This window comes from Odontomachus brunneus, unplaced genomic scaffold (assembly GCF_010583005.1).
Source record: "Odontomachus brunneus isolate Ranch 3 - 2012 unplaced genomic scaffold, Obru_v1 Obru_scaffold_026, whole genome shotgun sequence".
Classification (NCBI taxonomy): Eukaryota; Metazoa; Arthropoda; class Insecta; order Hymenoptera; family Formicidae; genus Odontomachus; species Odontomachus brunneus.
The window spans coordinates 2,066,104-2,086,290 of NW_022639476.1; the positions used below are offsets into that span (position 1 = coordinate 2,066,104).

Below are 20,187 nucleotides of genomic sequence, written 5' to 3' on the forward strand. Positions count from 1 at the left end.
GTTTAAACTTTGATTCAAGTTTAAATCCTGTTCTGTGAGAATGCGTTCCAACAGAATTGAAACTTAAATCCAAGATTAAACTACTACTGAGAAATCGGTCTTTTATCATATTCTTTTATGACATTCCTTTTTTGCAGTAGTAAGTTATCGCATCTGATTTTTACAAGAGGATTATAAAACCTTATTAAGATCCGACTCACTGAATCCATTGTTGAACACGGATCGCTGCGAAATGGTCTTTTCTAAATATTACGGAACGCGTTGCACACGTGTCCGATAATTCGCCAGTAATGGCTGGCCATGGTCGAGCAAAGGCCACAAGCCTTGGCTCGGTTTCTCGGCTACCTTACACGAGGAGTCACTGCGTGCGCGCAGTCCTACAAGTAATTAAGCTAAAAATCGCCGATAAATATCTGCTCGCGCTTATCGGCGCGACGGGCAAAAGGACTCTTTGATAAAGCACGAAAAGATTTTCTCTTTGACGGGAGGCGATATTATCGCTGCCATTAGCGCGGCCGGCATTAATGCAGGTGTAAAAGCGCGCCGAGAGCGATGCGATTCCGATTAATTAAGTTGATTAACGCTAAACGCGGACGGCCCGGAAGTGACAAGTGCGTACGTACGCGCCGCGATACAATCGGCCATTGTCGGCGTCACATAACGACACCGAGTGAACCGAAACGGCTCGCGACGAATAATTAGTCGCTGCTCGTTGTCGTCGATATACTCTCTTGTCATCACCGTCTTTTTTCCTTCTCGCCGACGACGACGACGATGACGACGGCGGCGGAAGGTGTCGTTAACGAGGCGTTAAAGCGCCACAAAGCGTCTCGGTGCGACGTTGACGTTCCGCGAAACGATTTCGCCGCTGCGGCATTACTCGCGTCGTCAGCTCTAACAGTATTTCCGGTTGGAGCGTTAACGCGGAAAAATTATTGATACTGACGCCGTCGCCGACGCCGACGTTAGTAACGAGCCGCGCTCGAAAGACTTCCTTCACAGTCTGCTTCGCGGTCGGCTTTACGCCGGATTTCTGCGGATTCGCGCGTCACATGAGAGTAAAATTTTCACTGATCATTTCACTCATTTATTTATCCCCTCAGTTATTTATCTACGCGCGACTCGAGGGAAGAGGCGCGCAATTACCGCCGGTAGTTTGAACGTTAATTACGTTATCGAGCCTATCGCGAGTAATTACTGAATGTGAAATTACGTGTCTACGCGATCTGTTTGCGAGATATTAGCAATTTTTCTTCTCCCCTCCTCTCTCTCTCTCTCTCTCTCTCCCTCTGTGTTTTTCTCCGCATAGACTAATAAAGTGCGCTGGACTTTTGCGGAAAACAGGCGTGTTATTTCGCCGTTGGTGCACGCGCGTAAGAGGATACGCACTTAAATAAGTCTGTAAGCAGATATTAAAAGTAACGAGCTGTGTGCTCGAAAGGTCTCTTCATGGTCTATCTCGCGCTCGGCTGTAGTGCCATTATTCCGCGACTTTATGTTACGTATATACAGAGCGAGTGAGAGAGAGAGAGAGAGAGAGAGAGAGAGAGAGAGAGAGAGAGAGAGAGAGAGAGAGAGAAGGAGAGGGAGAAAGAGAGATAGATTGAAATTTATTCGACACGGGCGGATAAAACGGAGCTACAGGGGATCGATATTGCTGTCGGCGTTTTGAATACCGACCAGGGCGTTATGATGAGGATTGTGTCGACTATAAAACGTATGGCGGGACTATAAAAAGTCGCGTCCGCGGCGACCCGCTCGCATATCATCCGAGCGATGTTTATTATATCGAGGACACAAAATGGATAGTTTATTCGCGCGGTCCCTCTTTCCATCTCTCTTCTTTTGTCTCTTCTTCTGGGATACATATTACATTAGTTTACACTTAAATTCATCGCCAAGAGGGCGTGCAGGGACGGAGGGAGGGATGAGAGAGCCCACCGTTAACTTCTCGAAATATCGAGATACAATGTAGTCCCGTCTAACTTGGTCTCGCGAATCAGTTATTCTCTCGCTCACTCGCCCGCGCCGACATCGCTCTTATCAGCAGCATACCGGGTTACCGGCATACGAAATTGAAAAATCGCGGGTCACACGTCGGCCGTCGCCCGGACGAATGGAATCCCTGGGGCGAGAGGAAAAAAACATCGCGCGTCGCACACTCGATAGATATCATAGTCGTGTTTTTTGACTTTTCGCCGGACACCCCGTATATGTATATGTGTATATGCATGTATATATATATATATATAAAGATATATATGTATGTATGTATGTATATATATCGTGCTGATCTTTACGCCAGCGCTGACACGTTTAGCGGTGATGGAGCGATTGCATTGTGCTCGTGACCGTGATGAAATCACGTTCTTTTCCTGCCTTTTTTCGCGTAATTGGGTATCATTCGTTACGGGCAACAAAACCCCTCCAGTCTCTCTCTCTCCCCCCCCCCTTTCTCTCTTTGTCTATCTATTGTCGAACAACGCGACGAACGTTCTGGAGTATGTAAGTGGTTACGACAGCTCTAAGATGGATGCGTGAGCTATCGCGTTTTGCCTCTTTGAGTTCGCGTGTGCGTGTCCGAAGGCACTTCCGAGCGGGACAATGATGGGCGTCCTTTTAAGCGAGTCGGAATGGCGTATTTGGTTAATAACGGTGAAATCGAAATCCCACGGAGGAAATTAATCGTCAATTCAACCGCTTTTATCCGCTCCTTTGCGGTTGATCGCAGAGTCACCGGTGTTGCCGATAAAATGATATATATGTATAAAACAGCTGGTCACACTTTTCATCCACGTGCCTCTAGCATCTTTCAAAGCGCGGAGTCATCATCAGTTGCGTAAGAACGTTTCGGTTACGTAAGCTTTAATAAGCTCGAAGTTGCTCGAAACGTCGCACATGGCTATTTTCGCGACGGCCGTTTGTCGCAATTTGTAAACTATCGCGACATGCGAAATTGTGTAGGGAACGCATTCGTACGTATAATTTGCTCGATATGATGCGATAAGCTTATCGCGAAATCTGCCGTAAAAGGTCGTTCTTTATTGCGAAACGAGAGGCCGATAAGTTCCCTGCCAAGGCGAGCTTTTCCAAGGCTCGCGATGTGTACTCGCTTATTCTTCCTTCTTCTCACTTCCTTCTCACTTCGTTCGCGCCGCGAGTTTTATCGCATGCGCAGACTTGGCTCGCGGCGCTAATTGTCGGCAAATTATGCGACGGTAATAATCATGCGCTGGCCCGATAGCAGTACCGAAGTTTAATAATTACGAGCGTGCTTCCGTGCCTGGAGGATGCGCGCGATCAATTATCCCGAATTCAATTACGTCGAAAAAGTACCCGGGTTATCCGCTCTCGCGTTCGTGAGCGTAATTGCGCGGTTGCATCCGCGCGCGCCCAGTTTTTGCGCGCGGATCTCGCGCGATATCTCGCATCGGCTGCGCCGCACAAAGTGCACTTTATGTAACCCTGCGTTATGGGCGCCTCGAATTTCAGGCTCTCGTGGAGTCGCGTCTAAGGTTACTCGGGTTTAACAAGGCGTCCAGGGCGCTCGCTCGTCGCTTCCTGCGCGTTACAACGAATTTCGATATTTTATGAAAAGAAGGGAGAAAAACTCGCTTTAGCGCGAGATAGAAATTGCTGCAGTCTCCTAAAAATGATATTCACGTTATTAACATTTTATACGTTGACACTTGATACATTTAATGTGAGTATATTTATGCAAATATCAGTTGTATATATTTATGTTTAATGTGTGAGCATATTTCACAATTATTACATTATTTTCAACGTTATCTCTTCATTCGATATTCTCCTCTCGTGATCGTAATTGCAGGCTACGAGTAGACATTAAAAATAAACACGACCGTAAAGGAGAGACTCTAATTAATGGAAGGATGATTTGATGATTACGAAAAATATACTTCCATTAAAATACAAGTTATACAGATATTGAATATATAAATATTAAGATACTCGATTATTGATGATGTCTCTCATATTGAAAATGTAAGGGATGAATATTTTATATGACTATTAAATTATTTTCATCGTGCTTCCGATTTGATGATTCTCCTCGTAATCTTGATTGCAAACTGCAAGAGTAGACGTTAAAACACGAACGTGAAGGAGAGACTCTCTAAATAGTGGAGGGATGACATATATAATAGTAACGAAAAATATACTTCTATTAAAATACAGGTTATACAGTTATATCGAGCATTAATATTAAGAATACTCGATACTCTAACACATCAATAATATGAGGGTGAATGGTATCAATACCGCGAACATGTAGCTAATAGGGAGAAGTCCGCGTTCGAGCATTAGCATTATTTTCTCTGGGACGTAACGAGGATATCACCGGCACTTTATACACCGGCGCTCGTGCCGGTGTCACAGTACCGACATTCGATCTCGATACAGTAATCGTACATACATACACGCAGTACAGTCGAACGTCCGCCGTCGCGCGCAACCCAGCGCCAATAATTACGATGTGACGCGTATGACACCGTGTATAATTGGACGAAGCGGTGGCCATCGGTAAATACTGACGTTGTTACGAAACGACTGGCGCACGCACAGACACAGACATGCACTCACGCACGCATGCACACGCAGTCGTAATTTGTGCCGCGACGTGATATATACCAATGCAAATTGCGAATTTCTTATACGCTGCACGTGCGAGCGTTTAACGCGCCCGTAACAGGCGGGAAGTCTCAGGAGTCGCGCACGTTGTGTCCTCGCGAGAGCTGCGTCGCAAACACAGTTGTCTTGTAATTTGCGCGATGCTTAACGCAAAGGACGAGCGAGCTCTGATGTCTCCTCGCGGGCATCGATCTCCCTCGTTTTCGATTGGCGAAAAATTGTGAAATTATTAATGCATTTTGCGCGTTTGAGCGCCGTCCTCGCAGCGGACGGTTGACCGACGCTCCTCGTTAGTCCGCGTAATGAGCGAATGAGCGTCTCTTGCGAGACATCCTCTTTCGAAACGGCGCGCTCCGACTCGCCCGAGACGAAAATGCAAATTTTACCGCGCGATATCAGGCGGGGCGGTGACGCGACAGTGGTCGTAAACTTTCTTACGCGTGTCACTTCTCTTTCTCACTCTACCCCTCCTTCTCGATCTCTCTATCTCGACACATTACTGCTCGGATCTGCTACATCCATAAAAAGAAAAGAGTCATTCGAAGACGTCGAGATATCTCTCGAATTTGCATTCGGCTCATTTCTCCGCGGCGTATGGCCGAGTCGAGAAATCTACTCTTGCAGAATCAAATTTTAATTAATGAATTAATCAACCCTGTAAATTCTATCGAACTTGGAGAACTCGACACACGCTATTGTCCTACTCTGATGCAATAAATGGGCACTCGGTGTATCCATTTTCTCCGTGTTGAATTGTTCTTAGAAAAGGACTTACACTTCAGAGTTATTTAATATTCAATTATCTCGCATTTTATCTGCATTTAAACTTTTCATCTTGATAAACAATCTATTAATCCCCTAAATGGCACGCCCGGAAAAGTTCTGTATTAAAATATTAAGTTTCCTTCGATTTATGTAAACTGTTATATTTCTTTAACTCATTAACGAATACACGTTAGATATATTTTGTATTTTAGTTTTCAAAATTCTTCTAAGAAAATGGCAATAAAGAGAAAATAAATCTAGATATATTTGTTAAAAAAATATATAGATATATTTATTTTAGGGAATTATGCAATTCATTCATTCTAAATTATTGAAAAGATTAATTGTGCAATTTATTTAACTGCAAATGGAATATGCATGATAACTAAATATTAAATGATCTAATAAAGATTAACGGACAAATATAATTAATGGATAAATGAGGCAACACATTTGATATACATGTGTATGTTTTTATGAGCTCTTTATTTCTTATTCCTCTCACTTTTGTCATTGAAATTGTGGAAATATATATACATTAAAAATGTATATACAAAATTTATCTGGAAATACGTTGCTGCTTGCGTCCTGCGTTTTGGTTTCCCGATGTAGTATCTTGCATCGATTGTACCGTCAAGACATACTTCGGATGCTGGTACTGGTGTCACTGAGATTTGTGTAGATGCGACTTGATCGAGAAGAAACACGTGTCAATTAACGCGACGTCGCCGAAAGTTCGATGAAACATTTCACGAGCCGATGAGATATCTCGCATGAAGTGTAATAATGTGACACCCGGTAACTGGAAAGCACGCGTCGCGCGACAATACCGAAACAATGCACGAGAAGTGTAAACTTACCCCCTCCCCCCATCAGCCGTCAACGATCGTCGCTCGTGACTGATAGTCGAGTGATCACTACAATCAAAACAATCCGAGTCTTCAAGGAGGTCGGACGCTCCTCGCGCGTCGCACGCTCTTCCGGAAGTTTCCGTTACATTCCAAGCGACACGCATACCACGTGTGTCGGTGTGCCGTTTATCATTTCCCACGGGCGATCAACCCTTACAATCCGGGAAGCCACTGTAGTGGCACGCCAGAGTCTTATACTTTTCAGCGTACTCTTTTATTTTTGCTTATACTTTTCACTCTTTGGAAAATACGAACAAAGTTCTAGTTCAAAGACTGTAAAAGTCGCTCGAAAAGCTACTCGCGCTGTAAGGTAAGGTTAAGATATTTCGTCGGCTCTCAAACTGTTCAATCCCGCTTTCGTCGGCGTCGTGTTATTTGACACGTGTGTCTTCAATCAAGTCGTATTTTCGCGAGTGTCAGTGCCACGACGGAGGAGTAGTCAGGATACTGGTTTCGAGAGACCAGGACGAATGATGCGGGACGCCGAGACGCAGACAGCGATACATCATATATTTCGAGGTGGGTGAAATCGTTCATTATACGAGAGGTTTCCGTTTTTAACGGATCTCTGACGAGCTCGCCGCGAACAAAGACATACTCGAATCGAAATTTAGACTGGCATTCATGGTCTGTCATCATTTGACAAGTAATTATAGCTTCATGAATGTCCGATTAGTCAACCTGTGGCTTGTACTTGGTGCTCTATTATATTATTTCCCACAAGAAACATCGATCCGAAGAGCTGAATAACGGTCATGCATTCACGAATCTATAATCAATTATATTCTCAGTCATAGATCTTAAATAATTCACAGCCATGAATACCGGTCTTAGAAACTAGTGTAAATCTCGCAAATGCTGATTTTCATGTCTGATAATGAAATTCATGTCTGATGCCGCGAGACCGATCTTGTTCGCGTCTGCCAACGTTCTTTTCATCTTTCTTCAGTTTTGTTATTGCACGGAATTCAACCACTTTTTTCCATCAAATTTTATTGCGACGTTAGTGATAATTACCTCACATGCGTGCTTTCGCTGCATTTTCGTGCTGGAACAGTCAGAAAATGTGTATGATTGGGGCTACAAAATAACTATAATTTTCGTTAGACCAACCATTATTTCCTCTCAATGTGGACATAAAAACGGGATAGATCGGGAGGGATCGTATCGCTACGCCTCAAAACAGAAAATATACGCGACCACGCGGTGGCGCGAAAGGTGTGTGAGGGAGAGAAAATCGCAGCCGCGGCTTTTTTTCATGCGGGTCGTATCGCAAGAGTAAGGGTCACTTCGGTCACGATGCACATTGGACGAAGGAAAAGGGGTTTAATACCGACGTTGGCCACCGGCACCACACAAACGCCGCGCACGAAGAGAAGCGTAGCACGGAACACAGCGTTATACAGCGGGGCGATGCAATTTGCCCGACGCGCGTACCCTCCCCCCTCCCCCCTCTCTCTCTCTCTCTCTCACCTCTCCTCTCGCTCCTCTCTCTCCGTCTCCGTCTGTCTCTCTTTTTCTTCCTCACACACTCTTTCTGTTCGTTGTGTACTTCTTCTTGTTCATCTCCTTTTTTCTCCCTCTTTCTTTCTTCGCCGCCTCTATTTATTCCTCACGAAGGCGGCGTCTCACGCCGCGTCGACCGCATCTCTCGCGCTTCCACCTGTAAAAATTTCATTCGCCTCGCATACACACGCCGTTATATCGACGCTCGCTTATTACATTTTTCCGAGGCGGGCGCCCTCCTTCTCTCCTGTTTTTTCTTTGTTCTTTTCTTTTCGGGACTGACGAGATCACGCGACCGCTCTCGCATTAATCAGGTAATACAGCTTGTCGGGGTAACGCGATCTCGCGCGAATACGCTCGCCCGCGATCGATCGCGTTTACGGTAGCTTTTTAACGTCGAAGCGCCGGCTATTACGCCGATTTGATTAGCTAACTCTCTCTTTCTCTCTCTCTTTCTTGTGCGCGCGCTCGTGAGTTTCCACTCCCCTCTCGTGATCGTGATTGCCGGCTGTAAGTAGATGTTTAAAATTAACGAACGTCTAAGAGAGACTCTAACGAAGTATAATTGCGGCTCGTTGAGTGATGATTTTATTCCCATGGGTAATACGAGATAATGCGTGATCAATGCGTGGATGTTTCGCGACGCACAATAATGCACTTGGATACCGTACTCAGGCGGAAGATACTGTATCCTCCGGCCGTATTTTACACGCAAACAACGGAGCCGAGTCTCGGAAATGACGCTTGATTAGGCCGCGAACATTTCACGAGCTTACCAAGTAATTTATCGCGCGAGCGACTTATCGCGCGGTTTTTCTTTGTGGATGAAAAGGAATCTCGCGATAAGCCGCTCGCTCACTCGTTCCGGGGAAGTCTTTTCTCGTAACACGCTAGTCGATAGTGCGAGGAAACAATTACCGGGAGCCGCGCTCCGTCTTAATTAACGCGTTCGATACAAGCGTTATTCTAATCGATGATTGATTAAACGCGCGACTTGAAGCGCCCGGTCACGAAACGCACGCGCAGTCGGCGATAACCCCTTGGCCGATAAAAGAGGGTGTCTTCCCCCTGCTTTCGACGGCGGTGAATTATTATTGCAGTTTCTATTAGCGCCGCCTGTGGAAGCCCCATCGACAATCGTTCACTTGCATACGAGGACGGGATTTCACGGCTGAGGGAAAATTGTCGTCGAGGCTTTAGCAAAGAGTAAACTTTTTGTCTATTTCTTCGGCCTTGCCAGTTCGATTCTTAATAAGTTTGTTCACTTTAATTGAAATGCCTAAAATTATGCGAAAATTTCACGTGACATTTGTCGCAGCAAGACACATTCGTAACTTAAAGCTTCACGCGATTTGTCCGCACCGTTCGCGAGAAATCTAATGCTAAATATCGCAATTTTGCATACATGATTGCATTTTGCATAACTTGGTAAAAAATGATATTACCAAAATGAAAAGCTTACCGTTATAAATGTCACATATCAGGAAACGCGGCATACACGGGGAAAATGTTGTAGCAAAAATTACAGCAAATTTTTGTGATTTTGGGCCATATATCTTTATAAATTTGCTTAAGAATGTTATGCACGTTTGACTCTTTATTTCAACATTTTCTCCCTGTAGAAAAAGAAATAGTATTCACTATATTGTTTTTGGTCGATCGCGGGCCAGAAAGCCGCTGTTTCATGCTTGGAATAGCAATATACTGTGTGGCAAAGTGATGTCATGAAATTAATTTCAAATCAATATTTAAAATCTAAATTGTGAAATATGTATAAGAGCAACTTTATTCGATAAATAGTAGAATTTATGAGTAGCTCCCACTGAAAATACGCTCCTCGAATGTGTCCTGGAAAAATATATCGGACTCCGACGAGTGGAAATGGTGGAAAAATATGTCGGCAAATGCCATTCCTATCGCGGTTAAATTACTGATTTTCACGGCCGAATTGGACACGCCGAGCGTGTCGCCTCGTGCGAGATCTCCGTCGCGGAAAGCGTGTGGAAAAGTGCGCGTGACTGCGCTTGCACTTCGCTCGTCTTACGTAATGGCCGCGAGAGCCAATCAATGTCGCGACGGAAGAAAGCAGATAGAAAACCGGTCCGGGGGAACGGCTAATACTCGATATTCGGCTCGCTCGAATGAATACGCCGCGCCGCGGAATTAAACGCGAAAAAATCGCGGGCGTCGTCCGCTCGTTGCTCTTGAAATGGAAATGCGAGCCAATATAAAGGGAGAGAGCTGCGATCTATACTTAGCGATCCCCTGACTCGGACAAATCTACAAGTGAGGTCGGCACCGTTATATATTTTGATCTCCGTCGAGATTACCAAGTGTCGTCCTGCTCTCGAGGATCCTCCTCTTTCTCTGTCTCCCTCAGTCGTCCTTCCAACCGTAACCCCGGGTATTTACGCACCCCGTGATTGCATTTTGAAACGGAGAGTATATTTAACCCCAGAATATGCTAACGTTCTTCTCCCACGATTATTTGTAATTATACGTCTCTGCTGGTGCGTGTGTCTGAGGAAAAGGACGAGGAGTAAATTATTCGGACGCATTTCCGCGCACTCGAGTAATATATCTCCTCGGCAGCTCAAATGTCACGGACGTGACAAAACGTGACTCTAAAAAAGAAAATGAAAGAACTGCGTAAGGAGAAGTTTGCTTGGATGAACCAATTTCTGGTGAGGTATGAGATATTCAGAAACTCCAATTGAAATCATGAGAACTCCGCTCAAGTTATCTTGATAACTTAAACTGAATTCTGATAACTTGAAATTTCGGGGTTATTCTCATACTTTACCACAAAATTGGTTCGTCCAAGCAAACGTTTTGTTTCCCGCGAAGATTGGAAAATTCGACGTGGAGGAGCAAGGGGATCATCGAAAATTCGAGAAGCGTGCGCTATTAGCAGGCTCCAAGATTAAACCCGCCCCACGCGGTCTACGTTCCTTCCTTAATTATCGGCCGAATTAAGTAAGGGAAGAAGTGCAATCAAACGGGACTCGATCCCCACTGTGCCGCGCCGTTCCTTTGTTTGCGGCGCGATAAATCCTTGTATCTCTCCCCGGGAGGAAAACTCGACCCCAACACAACCCTACGGCTTCGGCCGAAACGTCAGCCGGGGAGGAGAGGATCGCGTCGCCGGCGTCGGTGGTCACAGACTTCGCGAGGCGGCGGGGTGCGCGAGTGCCGAACGCTTTCTCTCTAATTCAATTTGAAAAGCTTCCTGGAGCGCGTCCAAAAGACATCGTGTATTCATGCCGGCAGAATGGCACTCGTAACTCATAACGGTACAGTCGCGATTTCCAGACAGACGGACGGACGAACGAACAAACGTGCGTACTCGTTGCACTCGTAAATGTTTGGCACGCTGCGCACGACACGATACGACACCAGTACGACGATACGTTTTTATCAACTAGAGAGAAAGAGAGAGAGAGAGACCGCGTATTATCCCGCGCGCGCGCGCGCGCACACAAGCTGCCGCAGGGAGATCGGACATTAATATTAATCCGGCGATAGCGAGCGGCTTCGCATGTTATAATACGTTAACGTCGAACGAGAATGGGAACAGTGCGGTGAAGCAGTTTATGTATCCCGCGGGGGGAGGCGAGAGAAGAGGAGGGGAAAAGAGAGAGGAGAGAGGGAGAGAGGAGAAGTGCAAGGGGGAATTATTACTCTTATTTTTATATTACTGTTATTATCTGGGAATGGAGATGGCACAGACACGACGCGAATACATTGTGAATACACGCGTCCGATACGTTTTCAGGTATTTTCGTGACGGAAACGCTCGCTCACGTCTGCTATTCCCTGTTCATGCACAATGGAGTGAGATGTTTTATTCTGGGATTTTTCTTTCATTTTCTTTTTTCTCTCGATGTGTATTTTTGCAACGTTCGCGTTGAGCGCTTTAACATTTCCGCGAGGGAGAGAGGGAGAGAGAAGGGGGAAATAGGAGACTCCAAAAAGGACAAAGAGTCCTACGCTACGTGTGGCGTAGGCGCAGATTAATGGTCACCCGGGTATCGGATCGCACACTCTGTGACGGATATCTTTTTACACTTTTTTATTATTATTCTTTATCCTCTGTATATTTTATTTTTATAGCTCATACTAACACACACACGCACGCGCGCACAGACACACACACACGCTCTAGTCGCTACGATCGATGCGACCAGAGAACCCACGCGTATACAACGATATTACTCGAAAACGAATCTCGCCGCTCTCCGGCAGCTCCCAAAATTAAACACGTATTCACTCGTAGTGACAAGAGCGTGACATCCATCCCCGATAACATATGGGTTATTCAAATCTTTGAATTCCTTATGGCAAAATAGATATACATATTTGCGCGACTTAAACATTCATACCTCGTCGGAAAAGTGCATTTTTGTCGTTCCCAAAGTGAACGTACGGTTCGTTTTTAGATGATTGAGAGTCGAGGGCTCATTATATACCGCGTAATGTGCTGTATTATTGCGCGTGTTACGTGTTTGGAAATTGACACGCGTAAAATCGAAGGGAAACCAGCCAGCCAGAGTTCGCTCCGGAGCCGCCGTCACCGCCGCGTCCTCAAACGCAGCCCGGCGTTCTCGTACTTTCGTGGCCGGCTGTACCGCGGACGCGAGAGAGAACCACGGAAGGGAATCTGGCGTGGAACGAATTGTCCCGCGCTGCGGGACACGCGGACGTTCCGCACGGCCGATACAACGCGGTGGACACGCGCCGCGACGTGCCTGTCCGCGTCCTGCGGGAACGGGCTGGTCGCGCGGTCAAGTCCGCCGCGTCCTGGTCGCGCGGAGGGCGCAGGAGGAGCGCGCGGTCGCGCGGACTCGACGGCCAATATTTTCCCCGGGTCGTCAGGGAACGCCGGGTCTACGGGCGAGCGCAAAATGGCCGCCGGCAGGAGCGATCGACCGTGCGTGAGCGCGAGTGAGCGAGGAAATCTCGTTTCTCCCTTTCTCCATTGCGCTTTCTCTCTCTCCTCCCCCCCTCGCTCCTTCCTGCGTCCTCTCACTCACTCTTTCGTTTACTCCCTCACATTGACACGGATGTGTATACATGCGCGCGCGCGCGCGCGCACACACAAAATTTTCTCTCTTTCTCTCCCTCCCACTGCGTTATAACGCAGCCGTACGCGGCCATCGATTCTGTAACATCGATAGGATTGTATTTCCCTGTTAATTAGCTCGCCTGTTAACGCATTTAGATCCATAATAATTAATTTTATCATATGCCTGAAGGTTGTGAGTGCATGTGCATGTAAGAAAGAAATAGGGAGAGAGAAGGCAGATAGGATAAATAAGTGATACCGTTCGCTCTCTCTGTTTTCATCCTTTTTCCCTTTAACCCACGTCTGGTCCCGCTCGCGCTAAAGCACCGTATCGTTCGCGCTTTTTCAGCCCTTCTTTCTCGAATTTCCTGTTTCTCCTCCTGCTCCTCCTTCCTTCCTCCTCTCTCTTCATTCTCTCTCTCTCTCTCTCTCTCTCTCTCTCTCTCTCTCTCTCTGCCCCGTCTTCCTCCGCGCTGTAGCGTCTTTTTCTCTTGCGCGCCAACGATCGCGTTTCCCTTCCCTCCGACTCGACTCGCCGGTCCTTCTCATCGAAGTCCCTCCGACCGCGTCGTTCTCCCTCCGACTCGTTTCGCTCTCCGCGACGCATCGCTCGTTCGTTTGCTCCTCTCCTCTCGTCTCCTCTTCTTGCTGTAACGTCGCTCTCTTCGTTTCTTTCCCCGCGACAACATCGCTCTCCATTCCTCACCCTTGTGCAGCACCGTCGTTCTCTATTCTCTATCCATGCACCTATCTATGTCGCTTTCTCTGTTCCTCCCGCCGCGAGAATATCACTCTCTCTCCGTTGCTCCTCAGTCTCGCAGTCGAGGATGCAATCGCGCGTCCTTATCGCGCACATGTTACGAGAGAGCGACTGATACCTCTCGTCGGCGCGACGATATCGCACCGTCTTCGCCGCACTCGCGGTCGAAACGCCCTGGCTTCGCCAAGTGCGACGAAGAGCATACTCTCTTTCTCTCTCTTTCTTTCTTTCTCTTTCTCTACCCACCTACCTACCTACCTACCTACCTACCAACCTACCTACCTACCTATCTATCTATCTATCCGCGTCGCACTCTCTTCACCACAGCGGAATGGCAACGCGCTTTCCTCGTCGCACTCACGTCGATCGCACGGCGGCGCGGCCGGTACTCTTTCGCCACTTCTTTCTCGCTCCGACGGCTAGTTTCTCCTTGTCGGATCGGGCGTATCAAGCGGCCGCTTCTCTCGCGTCTCTTTCCCTCCCACAAGAAATGTCTTACGCTATCGCAGTCTCACTCGTTAGAAACACGTACGCCGCTCGCCGACTCTCTCGCGCTGCCGTCGCGCCGCGATACGACTCTTCTCTTTCCTCTCGCTGTGATCTCCCGCCTCCCCTTCGCCCTTTCGTCGCGTCTCGCTCCTTCTCGCTCTGTCTAACGGAAAACAGCGCGTCGCTGTCGCACTCGTACTCCCATCGCCGGTGCATATGCCGCCTCTCTCACTCCTCCGCGTCCTCATCCCTGCGATATTATCTTCGTTTCTCTCTCTCTCGCTATCGACGCCGCTTTTCATCTCTCTCTCTCTCTCTCTCTCTCTCTCTCTCTCTCTCTCTCTCTCTCTGCATTTCTCGGTGTGCATTTCTCTCTCTCTCTCTCTCTCTCTCTCTCTCTCTCTCTAACCACAGCGGGACTGCGCGGGAGATGGAAATACGGAGATGGAAAAGCACAATTACAGACGCGACAGCGACGACGACTACTCGACGACCGCGGGCAATAGTTTGCCTCATGCACGCATGTACGCATGCATACGCACACACACATACACACACCCGCACGCATATGTACACACTCACACATCGCGGCAACGCGATTCAAATATAGGCGTCGACGACACACGCGCGTCGTTGCGGCTTGCGCTACGGCCCGCGACGACCGCGTGCACACTAATTGTGCGGCGTACCCGACTGAGTTACATTGTCTCGTATTATGCATACGCGATATTGCCGGGATCCGTACGAGCAGCCGGAGGCGCACACGACGAGCCGTACGAGCGCGCCTAATATCCCACGATTCGATATCCGCGCTCATGTGTGTGTGTGTGTGTGTGTGTGTGTATGGTCTATATCGATTGCCGCGAAAAGCACAGTTGGCATGCTCGACGAGCGATTTCCCGACGTTCGTTTGAGGACTTGTCGCGCCGACAAAGCGAGATGATTTTAGCGTCTCGAATCGTCGCGCGACAGGCAAATTATCGTCGACTGGCCTCTTCTGCGCGCGACGTTTCCAACGTTAGGTCAAAGTTTGCTCGAACCGAAATCGAGGACGATATTTTATCAGCCGTTCGCGGAAGAAATGTGGATTGCTCGGTTCAGCGAGTTTCTACGACTTGTTGGAGAAAATTGAGCGTTATAACCGAGCGGATTTGCTCGTGCAGCAAAGAAATTATCAGCTGAAATGCATCGAACTAATGCATCGAACTCCCTTCGATGCAACAATGTAAAAGAATTAATTGTCTCGCATATATTTCGTTGGATGTTTTAAAATGTGTCTTCCATTAGGTTTTGTTAGAAAATCGTCTTCACCGCAAATCTGCAAATCTGCCGTGTTACAATACCAAAATTTATTAATGTGGTCATTAATTAATTAACGTAGCAGTTATTAATTAATCTTGCTCCGAAATTTGGTCATCGTAACATAGTAGATAGACTGTCGATATAATGCGATTCTGGATTCGTTAACTGCTGGCGTGTTCACTAACGTGGTTATCAGTGGAACCAGCGAACTTTTTTTTTCGTGCTTTGCACCCGCGAGTCCCGGCTCGCGCACGAGGAGATCGAATCCTCGTGACCGGTGTAGTTGGCTGGCTTTCGTGACGCACGTTCGAGCTTCGCCGATCGTCCGGCGAACTTTTTCCCTGCGCTCTAATCGACGTAGATAAGAGGCGACGGGGTTGTGCAATCGAGTCGCGGCATTATCCGCGACTCGTAAAGCCGATTAACGACTCGCTCGCGTCGGATGTGTCTTAATTCTTCGGGTGTCGCGCGCACGACACGTCGTAAAGTATCCCGCGTGACGGGAGCAGCGAGATTATCGGCCACAGTCAGCGCTCGCACACATTTACGCACACGCATGCACGCACACAACAGACCAGGTATGCAAAGCGGCTATATCGGATAACACGTGCGCATACATTACATCGCGTACAAAGTGTCGTCCTCTCGGTCCCACGGATTGAGCCTTACCCGTCAATAGATCGATAGTTACTAAAAGTTTTTTCGGCCAGCCACATCCGTATCTGTGAGTCACATGAGCCACGAGCGCACTTCTCACGATTGTTAATTAATCTATAATCCTCGCTTTCTGAATTAATTAACAGTCACGAGAAATGTACAGCCAGAAATGTCTAATCAAACATTTTCCGACCCATCCAATCGATCTATCGAGTGTAAAGCGGTACAGATGACCTACTGAGCGTACAGGTGGCGTCGTTGTAGAGGCGCGCATAATCGATCGCGCGGCCATTTTCGATATTTTTGCGTCCAGTTGTCATTAACACATCGATCGACGTCGCTCCGCATTTTGCGCATCTTCTGTTTCATCAGAAGTGAGTCTCGTGCGGAAATAAGTATCGGGAGTGTTGAAAATAGTGAGGCATGATCGCGCGCGTCGAATTATTTGGGAGGGATCTCCTTGGATTTTCTATAGTCAGTGCTTGTCAAGACGTGCCAAGCTGGTGTCTTTTACACTTGTAAGTACCATCGACTCACTTAATAAAGTCGGACGAATGTCGGATTTGTTAGTCGGATGTTAGAAACGCGATGATAATCGGAAAGAGAAGAGTAAATTGACGCCAGAGACTTACACTCGTGGACAAAAAGGTGGAATATTTTGGATGAGTTTTTGTGAATTCTAATTTCCGTCTTATTCTAATGAGAGCATCCTCTCATTAGAGACGAACAAGTTCATCGTTCCGAATTGGACGAGACGGAGAGTTCACAAACTCACTCGAAAAATTACGGACAAACTTTCTGCCCACGAATATGTACGCGACGTCGAATCTCGAGAGATAGCGTTGCTCTGTTGGCGAGAGAGAGAGAGAGAGAGAGAGAGAGAGAGAGAAATCAGCATTTATTAGGATTAAATGCCCTCCAGCCCCACAAAAAAGTATACAAAAATGAGCCAAGATTAATATCAAAGTAGTGGTTATAATAAAGTTGAAATGTAGAAATTATATATTTGCTGTAACAAAGTAATTATATGATATGATCCTAAATTATATGGCAGGAAAATAAGTTGAAAATAATCTAGAATTAAATCTGACTAGTTATGCTTAACCTTGTCAAATTAGTTTTACGTTTTGCCTCTGTCGCGTAACGAGTAGGAATTAGCCTTAAACTCATCTCGCGTCCTAGCATTTCTTATGCTTTATGGCAGTGCATTCCACAACTCAGCTGAGCACGATGCAAAATACTTTTTGAAAAAGACAATCCTACATATAGACAGTGCGAACAGATCTGCGGCCCTAGCTTCTATAATTTCTAGCTTCTATAATTTCTAGCTTTTATAATTCTAAGTTCATAATTGTAGTAAAAAAAAGTGGAGATCGTGTAGTTACAAAAAAAGTAGAGACAGAGAGCTGTTGGACAGCTACCGTCGCTTGAACGGCAAAGTTCAACTACGTTTCACGTATCGATGCAGTAGACGACGGCTACGTGCGAAACAGAAACGCGGAAACGCTTCCCCCTCTTCCTTCCATCATCTCGGTCGAGGTACGATAATTGATCCCGTCGAGCGTTATGAAATTTACAGCTCATTTTCGGTTTATCGGGCTGATAAAGTTACCCGCGATATTCGAGAAATGTGCTCTGTGATGTGTTCACTTGTCTGCTCGTGCATTTGTGTGCGAGCCTAATCGCACAGCGCTACATGTGCGCGTGTATGGTGTGCGTGAGAGAAACGAGAAGAGTTGTGTGTGTGTGTGTATATAAACGATAGAAAATTGAGAGATTATAATATGATGATACACAATATATGTGATACGCGATATAATTTACGATATATATTTTCCGGAGGCGATCGGAGAGCACGTATTTGGAAAATCCAAAAGTGGATGGATATATGTGTGCGCAGGCTAATGCGGAATGATGCGGAGATTCTATAATAATATCATAGAGTGAAAATCTGAGCCACCCCGATATTTCAACGCGGCCAACACGGCTGGACTTTTACAAAAGTGTAAATGAACGATTTCGCCGGCCGGTAACCTATTATCGCGCATTCGACCGTCCATTCTTCCGTTCATACGTCGCGCGTATCCATGCGTGACAAAGAGATTAATTGATTTTCCTTTGTGAGAGGGTGAAAGCCCGTTACAGTTGACCCGAGCGAAATTGCTCGGCGAAGATCTAGATGTTGAACAAAATGGAGTTTATCGTGTTTGCAGATCGAGCTGTGAGTTTTTCGGCGTCGCTAATGCCGCGCTGCTCTCCATAAACAAATATTCGCCTCTCGTGCCGCTCGTTTAATTTCGCACCGCTCTCGCACTAGACACGACAGATAATCTAGAAACTGCATCTAAATAACTACATTTTATCGAAAATATCAAATTTAAGAGTATACTAATTTTTCACATGTAGGATTAACATTCCACTTTATCTCTTTGGAGTGGTTTCATCGTGAGATCACCTATTCAAAACCAAATCATAGCCTCAGGCACAGTGATTTTGCAACGAAATCATCGCTCAGTCTGTGCGTAGTGATGCACTCTACCGGTTTTTTTGTTTTACTCGTAATATTCGCTTCAGTTTGCGCGCGGTTTTGATGCTAGTTGTTACTTTCAAATTAGTTTCAAAAGGAATGATCTGTTGGGTTGTCACTCTAGATATATGACATGAATATTTTATTAGAATCCGAATTTTGAAGATCTTGCGCTTCAAAGGGTTAAGACAAGCCAAGGTATAAGGTAAACGTCCTAATGATTGAACGTGTACCGATAATTGAATTACTAATAATATACTTGTGTTTGTTAAGATGCTTATCAATAAATGAAACAAAATCACAAAGTAACTAAATATTTTTTTTCATTTATTATATTGTTTTGTATATTGATAAGCATTTCAACAAAGAAAAATACAAAACCAATATGTCAATCATTGGGACATGTATGTTCGACCACTGGGACGTTTACCTTATTCGTAAGTGGTACATATTTATCCCGAAGAGAGGCACGAAAGAGTTAAACGTTCCATTTCCGTCACGCTTCTCGTCGTAGTCGTCGTCATTGTCGTTTCGCCGGGAGAAACTGATTTTTACACAGATAAAGAAAATTAAAATGCAGAAGCGGTCGCATTAGCGTACTTTACGCGGCACTAAATAAAAGTTAGAACACGGCCCGTAAAGATTAGAGCGGGCTTTCGTGACTAATAGCGAGAGTTTTTAGCCGCGGTAACCTACTACTATCGCGCGTTCCGCATGCATTTATGGCGCTTATCGATGCGTTACAAAGGGGTTAATTGATTCCCCGTGTAAAAAGCTTAAAAGCCCGTCGCAATTGACCCGGCCGGAATAATTGGTCGAAAAATTCGAACATTGGATGAAGGCCCGACCGTATTTGCGGATCGGGTCACCCGTTCGTATTTTTCGGGGCACAGCCGCCCATTGTGCACTCGCGTTCGCGCATACGACGCACGTGTTCGCGGATAAGTGCATTCCCTGCATTTTTCGCATATTCGCGAAAGGAAGAGAAAGGGAGAGGATTTCGGGAAAAACGCAGTTCGCCACTAATTCCGACCATTCAGCTCGTATCATCGCGCGCTTCTCGGCATAAACAGAGCAATTGTGCAATTGTCGTGTCGCCTTGCGTCGTCTTAATTTCGCGAAAAAATCTTGTCACTCTGTGTATATGTGTGTGTGTGTGTGTGTGTGTGTGTGTGTGTGTGTGTGTGTGCGTGTGTGTGTGACACCCGGCTATTATTTGCGGCGGCATGTCGCGTAATAAAAGCGCGTCCCTCGATCTCGTATCTCTCGCGATAGCGGTAACGATACCGAAGAGGTAAAGAGAGAGGAGAAACAGATATCGACCGTATACTCTGTCCGCGTTCACGAGCCGACACACTCGTTCGAGCTGTTCGACGCCGAATGAGTGAGAGTGCCGATATCCTGAATTTAAGCATCCTCACGTTTGCGCATCTGCACGCTATGATCGGACCGTACGACTCACAGCAACTGCGGCAGCGACGCGCCGCGTGCACACGCCAGCAAAGCTAGAGAGAGAGAGAGAGAGAGAGAGAGAGAGAGAGAGAGAGAGAGAGAG

The 20,187-nt window shown here is 46.5% G+C and overlaps 1 protein-coding gene across 8 annotated transcripts in view; it reads left to right on the forward strand.

Moving 5' to 3' along the window:
* Positions 1–20,187, forward strand: part of LOC116842626 (zinc finger protein 608) — a 296,735-nt gene that overhangs the window by 65,866 nt on the left and 210,682 nt on the right. Inside the window, exon 1 of one of the 8 annotated variants that reach the window (XM_032812079.1) lies at positions 4,951–6,845. The exons of the other annotated variants lie outside the window; for them this stretch is intronic. The gene's annotated coding sequence lies outside the window, so the exon portion shown is untranslated. Of the gene's footprint in view, positions 1–4,950; positions 6,846–20,187 lie in introns of those variants that run through there. 8 annotated transcript variants of the gene reach the window in all.